The following is a 17,748-nucleotide window of genomic DNA, read 5'->3' on the forward strand; positions in this document are numbered from 1 at the left end:
CCAGATCAAATAACTAGAGTAGTAACTTTGAAGTGTAAAGGATCTAAATTTAAAAGACCTGTTTCAAAATTGTGCGTTTTGCCAGTAACAGACTAACTAAAATGAATTGTATTGTGATTGCTTGTGAAGGTTCATTGTGTTTTCATTCAATTTAGTTAAAGTTTCATGTTTTTAGATTTATCTATGTATTTTGTTGTTTTCTTATCTTCTCTTATGTATCTGATGATTGTGAATTTAAGGACACCTTAGGTGTCCTTGGTGGGCGGCATGTCGGACTATGTTAATAAACTCATAGCTAGAACCCAGAGCCGTAAGGCGAGTGAAAAATATCAAATGTAAAAAGTTTTTGCTTATGTCAAAAATGTCATGTGTGGGTTAAGGAACTTTGTGAACTTTGTTAATTAATGAAATAAAACGAATAGAAACATCTCAATTGTGTATTTAATAACAGTATCGTAATATAAAAGTGATATAGTGCTACGCGAAACGTTCACCGCCCGTTGCACTATTGTCGTACCTACTCCTAGCACAAGCCTGACGCTTAGTTGGAAAGGAAAGGGGAATATTAGTCATTTAATATGGCTAATATTCTTTAAAAAAAAAAAAAAAAAAATATGTATTTGCAGAAACATTATTTTATTTTATTTTATTTATATTTATAGATTAGCTACTCATCCAAAACTCCACACTCCACACTCCACACTTGCTCGTGCTCCACACAATCACTTAGATTGCCTCGGAAGTTTCATCGTTGCACTTATTGGTAGAGTTTTGTATCCGAACGACGCGCGACGCCAAACGGAACTCTGTTACTAAGCCTCCGCTGTCCGTCCGTCTTTCCACCCGTCTGTCTGTCTGTCAGCGGGTTGTATCTCCATGAACCGTAATAGGTATAGAGTAGAAATTTTTTGAGTGTGTAGGTGAACTATTGTCGCTACACAACAAATAATGAAAATTTCAAAGAAGCCGTACTGTTATACATCTTATCACAGACACACTTTCGCTAGTGTTTACTAGATGATGCCTGCGGATTTAATCTGTTTATTTTTTGTGAACCGCAAATAATGAGGAAGTTGTAATAAACAATAAACAATACGGCGCTGGTACGGAACCCTTCGTGTGCGAATCCAACTCGCATTTGACCGTTTTTTAGGATTGCCTCTAAAGTTTAATTGTTACATTTGTTTTTTGTAGGTAGGTAGGTTCTACCTACGTATGTAGTCAAATTATGTAGCGATTTAAAGAAAATAAAAAATTAAATTTAAAAAAATGTTAAAAAGTATTCCCGTACCGGGAATCGAACCCGAGCCTCCTGGGTGAAAGCCAGGTATCCTAGCCACTAGACCATACGGGAGATATCAATTGTACCAAAATTTACTTAACCTTTATAAAGTCACAACATCGAAATTATAACAGCTGTAAAGTGATGATATTTTATTATAGCCTTATCAGTAATTCTCATTGATAAGACGATGTTCTTTTTCCGACGATGACGCGACGCGACGTAATCTAATGCGCCTACAACAACAGTACGAGTTAATGACGCATTGGAAATTATAATTTTATTGCAAGTTTTATTATTCTCAACATAAAATATTGGTCGGAATTCTCAACTGTGTGTGTGAGGTTATGCCATGATTTCATTTTTACTGGTTTTCCTCAAAAAGGACGTTTGAATGATTCATACATTGGTGTCGTAGAGTGCGGACACACGTCGCCGCTGATGACTAGACACTTGGAAGACAGTTTTAATGTCAATGTATAAATAGTCGGAGAGGATGTCGTCGCGCGTCGCCTGCATGCTGCCGGGATGCCCGGGGGTGCCGGCGAGTGGAGTGGGCGGGGGACTAGCGAGCAGCAGCCCGTTCACTCTCTACACACGAGACCAACTTCCGACTGCAACCTAACTCCAACCGCCGCGCCGTAAGCGATTTCATCCTCAGAGCAGGGGAGAGTGAGGAAACATCATAAATCTGCTGGTATACAGCCGCGGTCTGTCGCGGCAGCATCGCTAATTTTAACTACTAAAACAACTAGGTTGAAATAATCCGTAGCTTTGGGGGCAGTGCAACTATACACAGATCAATATGAGTGCCATACGCAGATTGTATCCCACATACACTAAAATACATTTTTATTTATATAAAGTTTTAAAAGTTCTTTTGAATCGTCAAAATTGACCATTGGTTCGGAATGCCCCCAAAATAGAGTCACAAATGGATTACACCTACCAGACCATGGTCAAGGATCCATGTCGATTTTGCTGGACCATTTCCACAATAACTATTTTTGATCATTGTGGACACATATGGCCTGGACTTTTATGGTTGGTACCAGTCTTCACTTTCCATACTGTATACATAACACCTACCGAGCAGCACCAGCAAAAACCTGGCGGTTGTTGTTTGCCGAGCCGGTAGACAGCTAGCTAAGCGTGTCAGCGAACACCTAGCTTGTACAGAGTGGTTGTCGAGAAGTTGGAGTGTAAGTCGGTCGCGTGTGTGGGGACAGGTCGGAGCCACGGAGCGGTGCAACAGTACGCAGATCGATAGCCGCCTCCCGCCGGCGCCGCGGCCGGTCCTGTCTCGCGCCAGGAGTCAGGACACCCGCCCCCGGCCTAAGGCTGACTCCACATGTCTAGCATTTCCCGCATGCACCTGCCAACGAGTGCTTTCAGATTTCCTCTAATTCACAGAAGTCTTTGTCTGCTAGGACGCTACGCGGCCGTGGCAAGCTACCATCCTCACTGACAAAGCAGTGCCGCCAAGCGATTAAGCGTTTCAGTACGATGCCGTGTAGAAACCGATAAGGGGTGTGGGTGTAATAAAAACTTCTATCACCCCTTTCAAGTTAGCCCGCTACCATCTAAACTGCATCACCACCAGCTGCGAGCGCAGTCAAGGGCTAGCTTGCAATGTGCACAAGGCGTTGGAGGCAGGGTAGGGACTAGGGGGCCGCAGTAAGTCGTGGTAATGGATACCTAGCGATCTTTTGATGCCGGGAGTGAACGAATGAGAACAAGGATATTATCCTAATGATTTTAGGCCTATTTCAAGGCTTAACGACATATCAAAATGTAAATAACGGGTACATGTCACGATTGATATGATGATTTTGAATTATTGATATTTCGGGTCGAAATATCGATTTTTTAATTTACATGGCGGCGGAAATATCGATAATTCAAAATCATCATATTAATCGTGGTACGTGCCCGTTATTTATATTATAATCAGAAGAATATCCGACGTAGGTGCCCGACGTAGCTCATGACAGTCAGATAGGGTGCAAACGATCATGCTACTTCAGACCCTCGCGACAGCGCGACGGATAAACGACGCCCAAGTAAATGACACAAATGTGGAGGCAGCCTAACGCCCCGTACCGTTACCGATTACCGTTGTAATCGTACGTGTCGCTATTGCTGCATATGCAAACGATCATGCTACTTCAGACCCTCGCGACAGCGCGACGGATAAACGACGCCCAAGTAAATGACACAAATGTGGAGGCAGCCTAACGCCCCGTACCGTTACCGATTACCGTTGTAATCGTACGTGTCGCTATTGCTGCATATGCAAACGATCATGCTACTTCAGACCCTCGCGACAGCGCGACGGATAAACGACGCCCAAGTAAATGACACAAATGTGGAGGCAGCCTAACGCCCCGTACCGTTACCGATTACCGTTGTAATCGTACGTGTCGCTATTGCTGCATATGCAAACGATCATGCTACTTCAGACCCTCGCGACAGCGCGACGGATAAACGACGCCCAAGTAAATGACACAAATGTGGAGGCAGCCTAACGCCCCGTACCGTTACCGATTACCGTTGTAATCGTACGTGTCGCTATTGCTGCATATGCAAACGATCATGCTACTTCAGACCCTCGCGACAGCGCGACGGATAAACGACGCCCAAGTAAATGACACAAATGTGGAGGCAGCCTAACGCCCCGTACCGTTACCGATTACCGTTGTAATCGTACGTGTCGCTATTGCTGCATATGCAAACGATCATGCTACTTCAGACCCTCGCGACAGCGCGACGGATAAACGACGCCCAAGTAAATGACACAAATGTGGAGGCAGCCTAACGCCCCGTACCGTTACCGATTACCGTTGTAATCGTACGTGTCGCTATTGCTGCATATGCAAACGATCATGCTACTTCAGACCCTCGCGACAGCGCGACGGATAAACGACGCCCAAGTAAATGACACAAATGTGGAGGCAGCCTAACGCCCCGTACCGTTACCGATTACCGTTGTAATCGTACGTGTCGCTATTGCTGCATATGCAAACGATCATGCTACTTCAGACCCTCGCGACAGCGCGACGGATAAACGACGCCCAAGTAAATGACACAAATGTGGAGGCAGCCTAACGCCCCGTACCGTTACCGATTACCGTTGTAATCGTACGTGTCGCTATTGCTGCATATGCAAACGATCATGCTACTTCAGACCCTCGCGACAGCGCGACGGATAAACGACGCCCAAGTAAATGACACAAATGTGGAGGCAGCCTAACGCCCCGTACCGTTACCGATTACCGTTGTAATCGTACGTGTCGCTATTGCTGCATATGCAAACGATCATGCTACTTCAGACCCTCGCGACAGCGCGACGGATAAACGACGCCCAAGTAAATGACACAAATGTGGAGGCAGCCTAACGCCCCGTACCGTTACCGATTACCGTTGTAATCGTACGTGTCGCTATTGCTGCATATGCAAACGATCATGCTACTTCAGACCCTCGCGACAGCGCGACGGATAAACGACGCCCAAGTAAATGACACAAATGTGGAGGCAGCCTAACGCCCCGTACCGTTACCGATTACCGTTGTAATCGTACGTGTCGCTATTGCTGCATATGCAAACGATCATGCTACTTCAGACCCTCGCGACAGCGCGACGGATAAACGACGCCCAAGTAAATGACACAAATGTGGAGGCAGCCTAACGCCCCGTACCGTTACCGATTACCGTTGTAATCGTACGTGTCGCTATTGCTGCATATGCAAACGATCATGCTACTTCAGACCCTCGCGACAGCGCGACGGATAAACGACGCCCAAGTAAATGACACAAATGTGGAGGCAGCCTAACGCCCCGTACCGTTACCGATTACCGTTGTAATCGTACGTGTCGCTATTGCTGCATATGCAAACGATCATGCTACTTCAGACCCTCGCGACAGCGCGACGGATAAACGACGCCCAAGTAAATGACACAAATGTGGAGGCAGCCTAACGCCCCGTACCGTTACCGATTACCGTTGTAATCGTACGTGTCGCTATTGCTGCATATGCAAACGATCATGCTACTTCAGACCCTCGCGACAGCGCGACGGATAAACGACGCCCAAGTAAATGACACAAATGTGGAGGCAGCCTAACGCCCCGTACCGTTACCGATTACCGTTGTAATCGTACGTGTCGCTATTGCTGCATATGCAAACGATCATGCTACTTCAGACCCTCGCGACAGCGCGACGGATAAACGACGCCCAAGTAAATGACACAAATGTGGAGGCAGCCTAACGCCCCGTACCGTTACCGATTACCGTTGTAATCGTACGTGTCGCTATTGCTGCATATGCAAACGATCATGCTACTTCAGACCCTCGCGACAGCGCGACGGATAAACGACGCCCAAGTAAATGACACAAATGTGGAGGCAGCCTAACGCCCCGTACCGTTACCGATTACCGTTGTAATCGTACGTGTCGCTATTGCTGCATATGCAAACGATCATGCTACTTCAGACCCTCGCGACAGCGCGACGGATAAACGACGCCCAAGTAAATGACACAAATGTGGAGGCAGCCTAACGCCCCGTACCGTTACCGATTACCGTTGTAATCGTACGTGTCGCTATTGCTGCATATGCAAACGATCATGCTACTTCAGACCCTCGCGACAGCGCGACGGATAAACGACGCCCAAGTAAATGACACAAATGTGGAGGCAGCCTAACGCCCCGTACCGTTACCGATTACCGTTGTAATCGTACGTGTCGCTATTGCTGCATATGCAAACGATCATGCTACTTCAGACCCTCGCGACAGCGCGACGGATAAACGACGCCCAAGTAAATGACACAAATGTGGAGGCAGCCTAACGCCCCGTACCGTTACCGATTACCGTTGTAATCGTACGTGTCGCTATTGCTGCATATGCAAACGATCATGCTACTTCAGACCCTCGCGACAGCGCGACGGATAAACGACGCCCAAGTAAATGACACAAATGTGGAGGCAGCCTAACGCCCCGTACCGTTACCGATTACCGTTGTAATCGTACGTGTCGCTATTGCTGCATATGGAGTATGCAGCGGAACATACTGCTAGTTGCCAGAAGCTGCTCCATTGTGACACTGCCACGACTAATGTACCAACTGGATGCTTGCCGGAGACTCGGTGCTCGATCACAAATACACTAAACTAATTAGATACCTACTAAGTTTACAGATCACTGGACAGAAAATGGTTCTGGAACAGTCACAGAGGATCCAACCCCAAGAGTACGCATATACAAGGTTTTGCATGAAAACAAAATCGTAAAATGTTGGCGGGGGACAGGGGAGAACGCTTTGTTGTGATTGGTGGACTCAAAAGCCACGTAATCAAGACAATGTGCGGAATGAGGGTAGGACTTTTATGCTAAGCAACTGCGTAAGCTTGGCGACCGCGGGTGTCCGGCTATTAGGAGTCTATAGCTGGTGGTCTACATGCACAGACGAATCATACAGCTAATACTACTTACAAGTCATAATAAGACTGCATGAGCCAACAATTGCTACGCACTGGATTGGCCATTTGAAACAATTTTTGCTCGCAATATAATTTGATTTCAGACGAAATGCAAAGGTATAAATAACACTGATAATATGAGCAGAAAGATGTTAATTGAGCATGCTCGCCGCCGTGATGAATAAATAATACTTACCTACAGATGATGAGCAATAGGCAATAATGTTATCACCGCAAAAATGACGGCCATAGTAATCTCGCTTGTAAAATGTGAGCATATCATAAAACTGTTTAGTGTTTACAAGAAAACGGAAAACCCCGAAACAACAATGCTGTCGTGTTATCAAGTCATTTCCCCTGAACGTTTCTCATGATGCGTTTAATTCCTAGTCTAACATCTTTGATCTTTATTGACGCGTTAAATACATTAGGTACATATTTTTATGACGTACCTAGTACCAACTAAGTAATTGACTCCTAACTCCAATCAGCAATGCATAATATCAACCTAGGCGTCGCTGCATCGATGGCATAGGCCCACTGCCACTAGTTCACTCTGCTCTGTCTTCTCTCAGAATAATAAGGGTTTAGCCATAGTTCACCACGCTGGCAAAGTCTACCAATCCGCAATTGGCAGACTTCACACACTTTGGAGAACATTATGGCGAACTCTAAAACATACTGTTTCCTCGCGATGTTTCCTTTCACCGTTAAAGCAAGTAATTCCACTGGCTAGAGCTTTAGTAATCTTTACAAATAGGCTTTAGGTATTCATAGTAATGTTACCTTAGCTAAACTTTTCATAGATTATTTGAGAGTGGAATGGAATTCAAAAGTTGGATGATATCTGGCGACTGGCGAGCTAGACAGCTGCACAGTTGAAAGACACACACACACTACACACTACACACTACACACAACAGATGGTTAGCATCGCACTAATTACGTCGACAGTTAACACTGTTAACTGCTAAACATGTAGATCTGCGTTCAATTCTATTCACATTACATTAGGATTAGTATTTTTATATTATTTATCTTTTCATGTTGAAGTTAGTTCAAAGTTCATCCATGCTAATCTAAATATCACTACCCATATTATTATAAATGCGAAAGTGTGTTTGTTTAGTAGTTTGTCCTTCAATCACGTCGCAACGGAGCATTGGATTGACTTGATTTTTGCACTGGTATTAGTTAAAGACCTGTGTGACATAGGTTACTTTTTATTTCAGAAAATCAAAAAGTACCTACCTACGGGATTTTAAAAAAACTAAATCAGCTATTACTTATTTTAAATGCAAAAGTGTGTCTCTTTGTCCGTCCGTCTGTCTGTCTTCCCCATTCCATCCAGCCTTCAACCAATTTTGACGAAGTTTCCTACAGGATTTTCAATAAACTAAATCCACGCGAACGAAGTGACGGATATCATAGCATTTGCATATTATACAAAAGCATACAGTCGACCTACATACTCGTAACTCACTCACATGCGGTTGACGATGGAAGAGACCCTCAGGAAGAGGCGGCAGAGTGGGCGACCCACATCTAATACTTTACTTTACCTCTACACTCTACGATAACATGAGAAAAACGGAAAAACTGTGACATTTAAAACGTTTAAAGCTAAATATGGCGCACGCTCTATGTAGGTAGTAGGTAGGTAAGTTGTAACGGTTGTTGTAAAGTAAACTCTCGATATCATTTGTAGAGTTAACCTTTTGCCGCGAAGAGAATCCAATGAAACGTAATCGAGGTTAAATATCTCCGGTTATGGCTTCACACACAAACATGTGAAAATCCTTTTTAACTTAAAGCGGATTTCAAATTTTTTATCGAAGAGAAGGGTTCAGGCCATAGTCCACCATACTGTCCAAGTGCTAATGGACAGAGCTAATTAATTAACCTAAATATATAAAAGGAAAAACGGACTGACCGACTGATCTATCACGATATATAATAACGCACAGCTCAAACTCCTGGCCGGATCGGACTGAAATTTAGCATGCAGATAGCTATTATGACGTAGACATCCGCTAAGAAAGGATTTTTGAAAATTCAACCTCTACAGAAGTGAAATAGGGGTTTGACATTTCTGTAGTCCACGCGGACGAAGTTGCGGACATAAGCTAGTTATTTATACATTTATAATTATAGTTATAGGGAAATTTATGGTAATTTCAGAATATATAGAATACCATTAAGCAAAACAGAAACTATTAGTACTTAAATAATAATAAAAGGGATATAATACACTTAAGCTTTACCTTATTAAGATTTTATTTAGGTCTAACTATACACCTCAACAAAAACAATAGTATTTTCCCCCATACAGTGGAGAACACGGTAAACCGCTGCTGGTGACTCTCTCTCTATAATAACTAATAACATAATATGATGGATATCATCACCATGAGTCATAGGTGAAAGCCATCTGGACCAGGCCTTATGTGTCACTCTCAAAGCGCGCCGAAGGTCAAATGCCTGTCGATGGCAGTCGCGCGGAAACCAACAGTATATTACTTGTATAATATCTAGTTAATCTAGTATCAAGAGACAGTTCAAGCAGAACCTGCTTCAATCTGTTGCACGCTACGTTTTTTTTTCTATTTCTATTTTTACGGTTCCGTACCTCTAAAGAAAAACAGGAACCCTTATAGGATCACTTTGTTGTCTGTCTGTCAAAAAATCTATAGGGTACTTACCTTTGACCTAGAATCATGTTTGGCAGGTCTTATAGCACAGGTACAGGAAAAATCCGATAACCGTGAATGTGTGGTTACATCACAAAAGTATCCCCTTTGAATTTCAGCTCAGAGGAGCGTCTCCCATACGTTCTACGTATCTACCTGAAGCCTTCGCTCTCATCCATCATACATGGGTGAAATACCGTACTTTATATAGCAACACTCCTATAAATACATGGGGGAAGAACATTTTTGGGAATTCTTTGACCTATTTTGAATAAATCATTTGATGTGATTTGATTTGATTTAGACTAATTGTTGATCAGAAACATCTTCCCAAGCGAGAAGAGCTGCAAGGTGTCATATTCGGATGTCGGTTAGTCCTTCAATCACGCCGTAACGGAGCAACGAATCGACGTGATTTTTTGCATGGATATAGATTATAGGTACTTAGTTAAAGATTTCTCCAAAGTGACAAGGCTACTTTTTATCCCAGAAAATCAAAGACTTCCCTCGGGATTTTCATAAACCTAAATCCACGAGGATGAAGTCGCGGCTCCAGCTAGTTATGCAGTAATAGTTATGCAGTAACTGCACTGTCAGATGATCTGAGATGGTTAGCAAATCCCTGGCATTATGTGGAAACTGAATTGAAATCAAATCCCATTAGAATAGTTCTGAGGATCAATTAATTAAATGATGAATGACATCATCATGATCAACCCATCACCACCGGCTCACTACTGAGCACGGGTCTCCTCTTAGATTCAAAAGGATTTGGCCCTAGTCTACAATACTGACCAAGTGCGGATTGGCAGACTTCACACACCTTCGAGGTGAATAAATGATGTATACAGTCCCCGGCCGAAAGTAATGTACATCGGCCTTTAGAATGACACTTCGGCTTTGCATAGCGTTGTCTCTGTCACTCATACCTATATGACGTTTTGTCGGTCACAACGACAGAGACAGTGCTCTACTAAAGGTCGATCGATGTACATTAGTTTCGGTCGCGTACTGTAGCCACCTAACAAAATGAGCAAATGAAAACACAGTTTACAACACACAGTAGCTTAGGTATTGTAGTGCCGCTAGCGGCTAGGCCTGCGCTGCGGGCCCGGTGTCGGCTGCGCGCTCTCCGGAAGGCAACAATCGAGATGTATCTACGAGAGAGAGGGAACCGCGCCGGAGGGCGGGCGTCCCGCTCGAAGCGAGGCACTCGGCACTCGGCACTCGGCACTCGGCACTCGGCAGTGCCTATTTACAGAGTGTACTATCGACCAATTTGCCAGCGCACCGCCGATAATTTGAGTAGCCAGTAGCCACACAACACCACACAATATAACTAACTACATAAATAAGGAGTAGGCTTCAAAAAGTTGTATAAATAATTATCTGTTGTTTGGTAGTAAGTAATTTTATTTTGTCCAGACCATAGAGTTACAATTAGTACTAACTCAGTAGTCTAAAGTCTAGACATTTCAGACAGACACAAAGTACAAAGCGCTGGGATATACGGGAATTGAGATTTCATCTAGAACATAATATTATAGGTACCTACTACCTACCCCCCCCTAAAAAAGGATTTTCAATATCATATTAAGTAAATAAATAAAATAAATAAATAAATAATAAATTTATTCATAAGAATGCAGGTGACATAACATGGTTATAAAATGAGTTGGCGAGCCTTATGCATTCTACCTTAGAATATTGGTGTATGAATATTTAAATATTACATTACAGTTAAATTTTTAGTAAGTACATATAAATTACAAAATCTTTAAAATTATATATTAATATTCAAAAAGTAAATTAATTAAGTCATACAAAAACCAGAGAAAAAATAGAAATAAAAACAGTCATTTAAATTTTACATGTCATACAGAGGGGATACCTGACTATTGCACTACAAGACCATAATTTATTTCAGTCATCTAATCTAAGTCATCAGATTTACATTATTTAGATATTATTTTAGACAAATTATTTGAGCTCTTCAATCAAAAATTCCGAGATGTTGTAATAACATTTATTTACAAGCAGCTCATGAGTTTTCCTCTTGAAATTATTTATAGTAGTGTTTTTGTAGCTGTTATCTCTACAGCATCCGTCAGATCCCTGTCCACTCCTTAATATTACTCAACCAACACTTTCTCTTGTAACCAACGCAAAAGTTAACATCAAAATCGATAAAGTATTTACTTGAACTGGAATTTAGAAAGAGATCCTTTATCTGGATCTGATCGTGTCGATTCAGGTAATATGTACCATAAAATGGATAATACCATCGGAACTGAAGCAACATGTACAAACTCAACTCCGTTAGATAAGAGGAGGAAACAAACAAACATAGCAACTGAAGCGGTAATGAGAACATCGACGTCAGTGAAGGATCCGATCATGGGTTACCGAAATGGGTTAGCATAAATACATTATGTATACGAAGTGTGCCATCCACTGAACGTAACAACAGTCAAGCGATTGAATTACTATTTAAATTCCTACTAAGTAATAAAAACGTTATTTGCCGTACGGCTTCACCTGAGTATGTAAACCATTTACCTGGCTCCTGAACCAAGATCAAATCAGGTGTAAGCTGATGATCGTGGTGTCAGTCAGTTATTTTACAAGCTAAATTCATCGCTTAGTTTTATCACAAATGATAGATTGTACTGTGTACGAATGTAAAGACCAGAAAGTGATACTGTAGAGCTAAGGCAGATTTATGTCGAGACATAAGTATGTCTGTACACATCAATCTTCTTGTCTACATGGAGAGAAAAGATCGTCGTCAGTCGTATGAGGTCCATTGAAGCACTCCGTGGAAGCATGTCGCGTTGCAGCCAAAGACAGCGAGACATGGAAAGCAACTGCTGCAGCCCCGAGTTCCACACGAGAACAAAAGAACTTCATCGTCACTTCACTATCCTGCCCTACTCGGAATTTATTTCGAAAGCAGGAGAGGTGCGTCATATCTCATTATAACTAAGTAAAATCAATAACAATATTAATCACTAGCTGATACCCGCGACTTCGTTCGCGTGGAATTAGGTTTTTAAAAATCCCGTGGGAACTCTTTGATTTTCCGGGATTAAAAGTAGCCTATGTCACTCTCCAGGTCTTTATCTATCTATACCCATGCATAAAATCACGTCAATCCGTTGCACCGTTGCGACGTGATTAAAGGACAAACCAGTAAACCAACAAACCACTTTTGCATTTATAATAAGGCTTGAAGGCTAAGAAGAGCTTGATAGGCTATCAGGCTAAGCTCTTAGTCATTGGAATAACAAATCATTAATTAGTAATTGAAGCAGATTATAATGTCTATTACATACAATTATATAAGTGATAGAAAGAGCGTTACATACCAGCTTATCTACTGAGTAGGTCGTGAAAGAAAACAATATTGGTCAGTAGGTTGATTCAGCGATACATCATGATAATATTATCATTAATCATAATCAGCCATTTGTCAGTGGGAACCTGATGGCAGAATATAATGTGCATCGACCTTTAGAAAGAGGTAGCGGTTTTGTAGAGCATTGTATCTGTCATTGAGACCGACAAAACGTCGCATAGGTATCAGTGACAGAGACTGTCGCGAACTGTACTTGGATAGCGTTTAGAAACAAAAGGTACAATGAACTTCGGCCACACTTGCTGACTAAGCACATCGCTATGCGCGTCAATAATTATACCAGTAACCTTTCTTGGAACCACAGAACCCTCGCTTCAATCCTTTTTACCTTCAAAACAGGAAAGCGTGGTACCTATAATGAATTCGCACGCCTCTTTTATTCATCCATGGCCTAAATAAGGATCTATCAACGACGGGCGCAATTGGTAGCTGGCAGCTACTCACACAGCAGTCACAAACAACCACGACTGCTAGTCGATATTGAACTGTATCCCAGCATCCCAAGCAGCTAAATCCCTTGTGGCATGTGGCGGTGAGTCACGTCGGTTGGTGACCGCTGGCGAGTGTCGTAAGCGCGAACAACCATGCGTGTTTCAGCGCAGTTCGGCGCGATGGCACTGTGGCGCGATGGCACTGTGGCGCGATGGCACTGTGGCGCGATGGCACTGTGGCGCGATGGCACTGTGGCGCGATGGCACTGTGGCGCGATGGCACTGTGGCGCGATGGCACTGTGGCGCGATGGCACTGTGGCGCGATGGCACTGTGGCGCGATGGCACTGTGGCGCGATGGCACTGTGGCGCGATGGCACTGTGGCGCGATGGCACTGTGGCGCGATGGCACTGTGGCGCGATGGCACTGTGGCGCGATGGCACTGTGGCGCGATGGCACTGTGGCGCGATGGCACTGTGGCGCGATGGCACTGTGGCGCGATGGCACTATGGCCCGGCGAGCTACTTGCCGACAACAAACGGTTTCATGTACAAATTAGCATCCGCCAAATGGAGTTTGGTGTACTTAGTCATTATAAGAAAACCTATCCTCAATAATCTACACTAATAGTTTTTTTTTTATTCAGATATAAGTTAGCTCTTCACTGCAATCTCACCTGATGGTAAGTGATGATGCAGTCTAAGATGATAACGGGCTAATCTGGAAGGAGTATGGCAGTTATTATTAAACCCATACCCATTTGGTTTCTACACGGCATCGTACCGGAACGTTAAATCGCTTGGCGGCACGGCTTTGCCGGTAGGGTGGTAACTAGCCGCGGCCGAAGCCTCCCACCAGAAAAGTTAGTTACACTAAAGAGGAAAGATTTGTATTTTTGTATGTTTGTAACGAATAAACTCAATTTATAATCTCTTGGTTTTGGGTAGCTTAATGTAATCCGCCTAAAAGGAACTATAATTACCTAGTTCTTGTATCATCCAACCATTTGCATCTTTATCGACTTGCTTTATTCTTCCCTTCAAACATTAATCTTGATGGGGACGAGGATTGTTCCTTTCACACGAGAGCGAGTTCTCTATTTTATACCTACTGTTTATACATATATAGAAGGTGATAAGGTGATAGCAAGTAACAGTTCGTACGTAGTTCAGCTTGTAAATAGATTACGTGTTATCTTGCAGTTAGAGACCGCTTCTTTTGTGCTAGGACGTTTTACCTTATCCAATTTTGAATATTCAACACAATGTACTTAAATTAAAATGGCTAAACCAGGCAATGTTGTCTCCATAAGTTTTAATGAACTACAAATGATTCGTATGGTTCTGGCGTTGGCCGTTGGCCTACGAACGAGCCACTGATGTCTACATTATAATAATAGGCCTTACAATATAGCAATCGGACAAAACGCATGGGGAAATGCATCTAGAAAAATATTTATGCAAAAGACTATTTACTTCATCGCCGGGTCACTACAGAGCACGGATTTTCTCTCAGAGTGAGAAGGGTATTGACCATAGTCTACCACGTTGGCCAAGTGCGGATTGGCAGACTTCACCGATGATTTCCTGACCATTCTAAGCCTAACCTCCAAAAAGTTAGAAGTGCCCATGATCGCACCCCCGACCTTTCGATTAGGAGGTGGACGTCCTAACCACCAGGCTATCACAGCTTCAAGTACTATTTACTTATCAACTGTTTGTTAGGTTCGAGAGTTTGTTTTCAATTACATGAATAGATTTACTGTACACCACCTGGTTATCGTGCGACCAACATGAGTAACGCTGATAATCGGATAAGGTCAATGGAACTGAATTGATGATAGTTATAATGTATAGGAAATTCCAAGAAAAGGATGTATTCAGACTTTACAATTTACATTATAAATTATAATATAAGTAGTTCTAACTTGTAATATTCTGCAACGCTTAAGGTCACGTTTCAAAGTTTCACAATATATTTAAGAAGACATTTGCAAGATAACAGTCTAACCTCAGTAAGTCAGCTAGTCTATTAGCTGCAATATCAATCCTCGTGAGAGATGTACCTGCTCTGAGCGGAGTAGCGGAGCCCCCCCACACCTACACACTGGTGCAATTGATTCGACCTCCGTGCTCCCCTCGGGTGCCGTGGAGCCCACACACGGCGCACACACAAATAGCCAGCACTCGCAGACGGACTGGTTCCAGCCCACTTCCCTTGTACTATGTGAATCAAACAGCTATATCACCTCACTTCGTCTCAAACGCTGAGGTAGGTACTATAACAAGTACCTACTTCGAAATTAAAGTTTCCAAAAACTGCATCTTTTTCAACCCTTCGCGTACATTGAAGCGCACAAAATCCGCTATTTTGAATTTTTAACGAATTTTATGCAACAATTTGCGCCATCAAGACGAATCGAATGTTGTATCATTTATCAAAATCAGTTGAGTCGTTGAGTAGTTACGAGCGGACATACATACATAGAGGTGTAACAAGTCGAAAAGGAAAATTCTAGAAGAATGATAGAGTACATGTCCTGGAGGTTTTCATGGCTTTGACAAAGATTGCAATCTCGATTAATTATGAGACTTATTTTAGTGTTAGGTCAAATAGGAATTTAAGATTACGTCAAAAGCTGAATGGTCTAGCTGTAGAAGAGACAGCGGAAAGTTTTTACAATAAAAAAAACTAGCGATCAATCATAACCAAAAACACAAGTCATCATCACAATAAACTAAGTGAAGTGCATCACTTAGGGCGCAGTTGGGCGCAGTTGGGCGCACTGCGGGCTGACCTACATCCTCGGCCTCTTTATCTACGGCCGATTTATACTTTTTGGCAACGTTCGCCTCCCGACTGGTACCTACCTACCTACCTACCTACCTAGGGGGATGGCATGAGCTAGGACTTGTTGCGCTGCTGGCGGGTGGCGAGTGGCGAGTGGCGAGTGGCGAGTGGCAAGTGGCGAGTGGCGACGCAATGCAGTGCGACCCAGATCGGACGGGTCATATTCCACTTTTGACTTGCTGATATTCGGATTGCAGTTTCTATGCAGAATATCGCCTCAACAATGTTCATGTATGGTTTATTGTTTTAAATAAGTTTTCTCTTTCTTTGGACTCAATTTGGTACACGCCAGCCCCCGGCTTTGTCTGCTTGACATTCGAGTCAAAGTATAGTATGCGACAGGTCGAGATTGCAATCGGGGAGAAAACGCTACGCACACCCGCACAGCCCCCGTGCGTAACGTGCGGGTGTGCGAGGCGTCCCCCCGCCTTATACCCCGACAGCCATCTCAATCTGTCGCGGACTATATACTCCGACTTTTAGTATAATGGTTTATATAAAAGCTGGAGCAGTATACTTTTTTTTCTCTTTATTTTGAAGCTTAGTCACTTAGTGACTATGTCGCTTCGTAAGGTAAACAATAAACACAAAATCACCAAAATCTTACCCTCTAATCTTAAAATAATTTTTAACTAGCTTATATAATAACTTGGCCTGATCACTCGCAGGGAAAGAAAGAAAGGTAACACAATTAAAAATATTTAAATTAGAATCCAAAATATTACACAAACTTAACCTGAATGATTCATTCCGAACACACTCCAGCAACACATGGTATATATCTTCAATTACTCCACATGTGGAGCAATTGGGAGAATCTGTTTTTTTAACAAGGAAAGCAAATTTGTTCGTTGGAATGTGTCCGGAACGAAGTCTAAAAGCTATAGTTAGGTCCGCTCGACTCGTTTTATATTTATCGAACCAACAAAACCTCCAAGGTTCGGAGCAGTATACTTGGGTAATTACTTCGATGATTGCTGCATGCTGCGAATCATTTAATCATAGTTATTACAACTTTACCATATATATTATGTACATGTTATGTAGATAACTAATATTTGATAGTTTTATTTTGATAACATGACGTTATTGTAATTAGTGCAAGGCGTGAGAATTCTATTTAAAATTGTAAGTACTATTGCTTGTTTTGTTGGGACGTACCTGGTACACATCATTATTCGCGATAGTAAGTTCTAACTTCTAATATCGTACACTAAACAAACAATGCACGTTTGCCTAGATCAAAAGAAAAATGCTTGTTTATTTAGATCGTAGAGAAAAAGTATTAGAGTGTGTTTTTATGACATGACGGTTCTGAAAAACACTTTTCACGGTGCGCCTGCTGAAAAAGTACCAGGCTATCATGAACCGATGGCGGTCATTGTTATCAGCACAGGCGACGGCGGCGGCGAGTGACGTCGAAACCGTATCAGTGTAAACGTTAACTACGTTACATTGATAAGCTATCAGCGCCAGCGAAGCGCGACCAATTGATTAGAGCCGCGCGTGCCGCTTGCAGCTCGCTACTCTGTCTCTACTCTCTACTCTCTAGCCGACCATGAGCTCCTAGTAAAGTAGGGCGCTGGATTTTACTCTAA

At 42.8% G+C, this 17,748-nt stretch overlaps 1 protein-coding gene and 1 non-coding gene across 2 annotated transcripts in view; both read right to left on the reverse strand.

The window, feature by feature from the left end:
* The window catches only part of LOC117987922 (prominin-like protein), a 108,806-nt gene that overhangs the window by 77,069 nt on the left and 13,989 nt on the right, over positions 1-17,748 (reverse strand).
* Positions 1,283-1,354, reverse strand: TRNAE-UUC (transfer RNA glutamic acid (anticodon UUC)). Its single transcript has one exon. It is a non-coding gene; the product is annotated as a tRNA-Glu (tRNA).

Source organism: Maniola hyperantus, chromosome 13 (assembly GCF_902806685.2).
Source record: "Maniola hyperantus chromosome 13, iAphHyp1.2, whole genome shotgun sequence".
Lineage (NCBI taxonomy): Eukaryota > Metazoa > Arthropoda > Insecta > Lepidoptera > Nymphalidae > Maniola > Maniola hyperantus.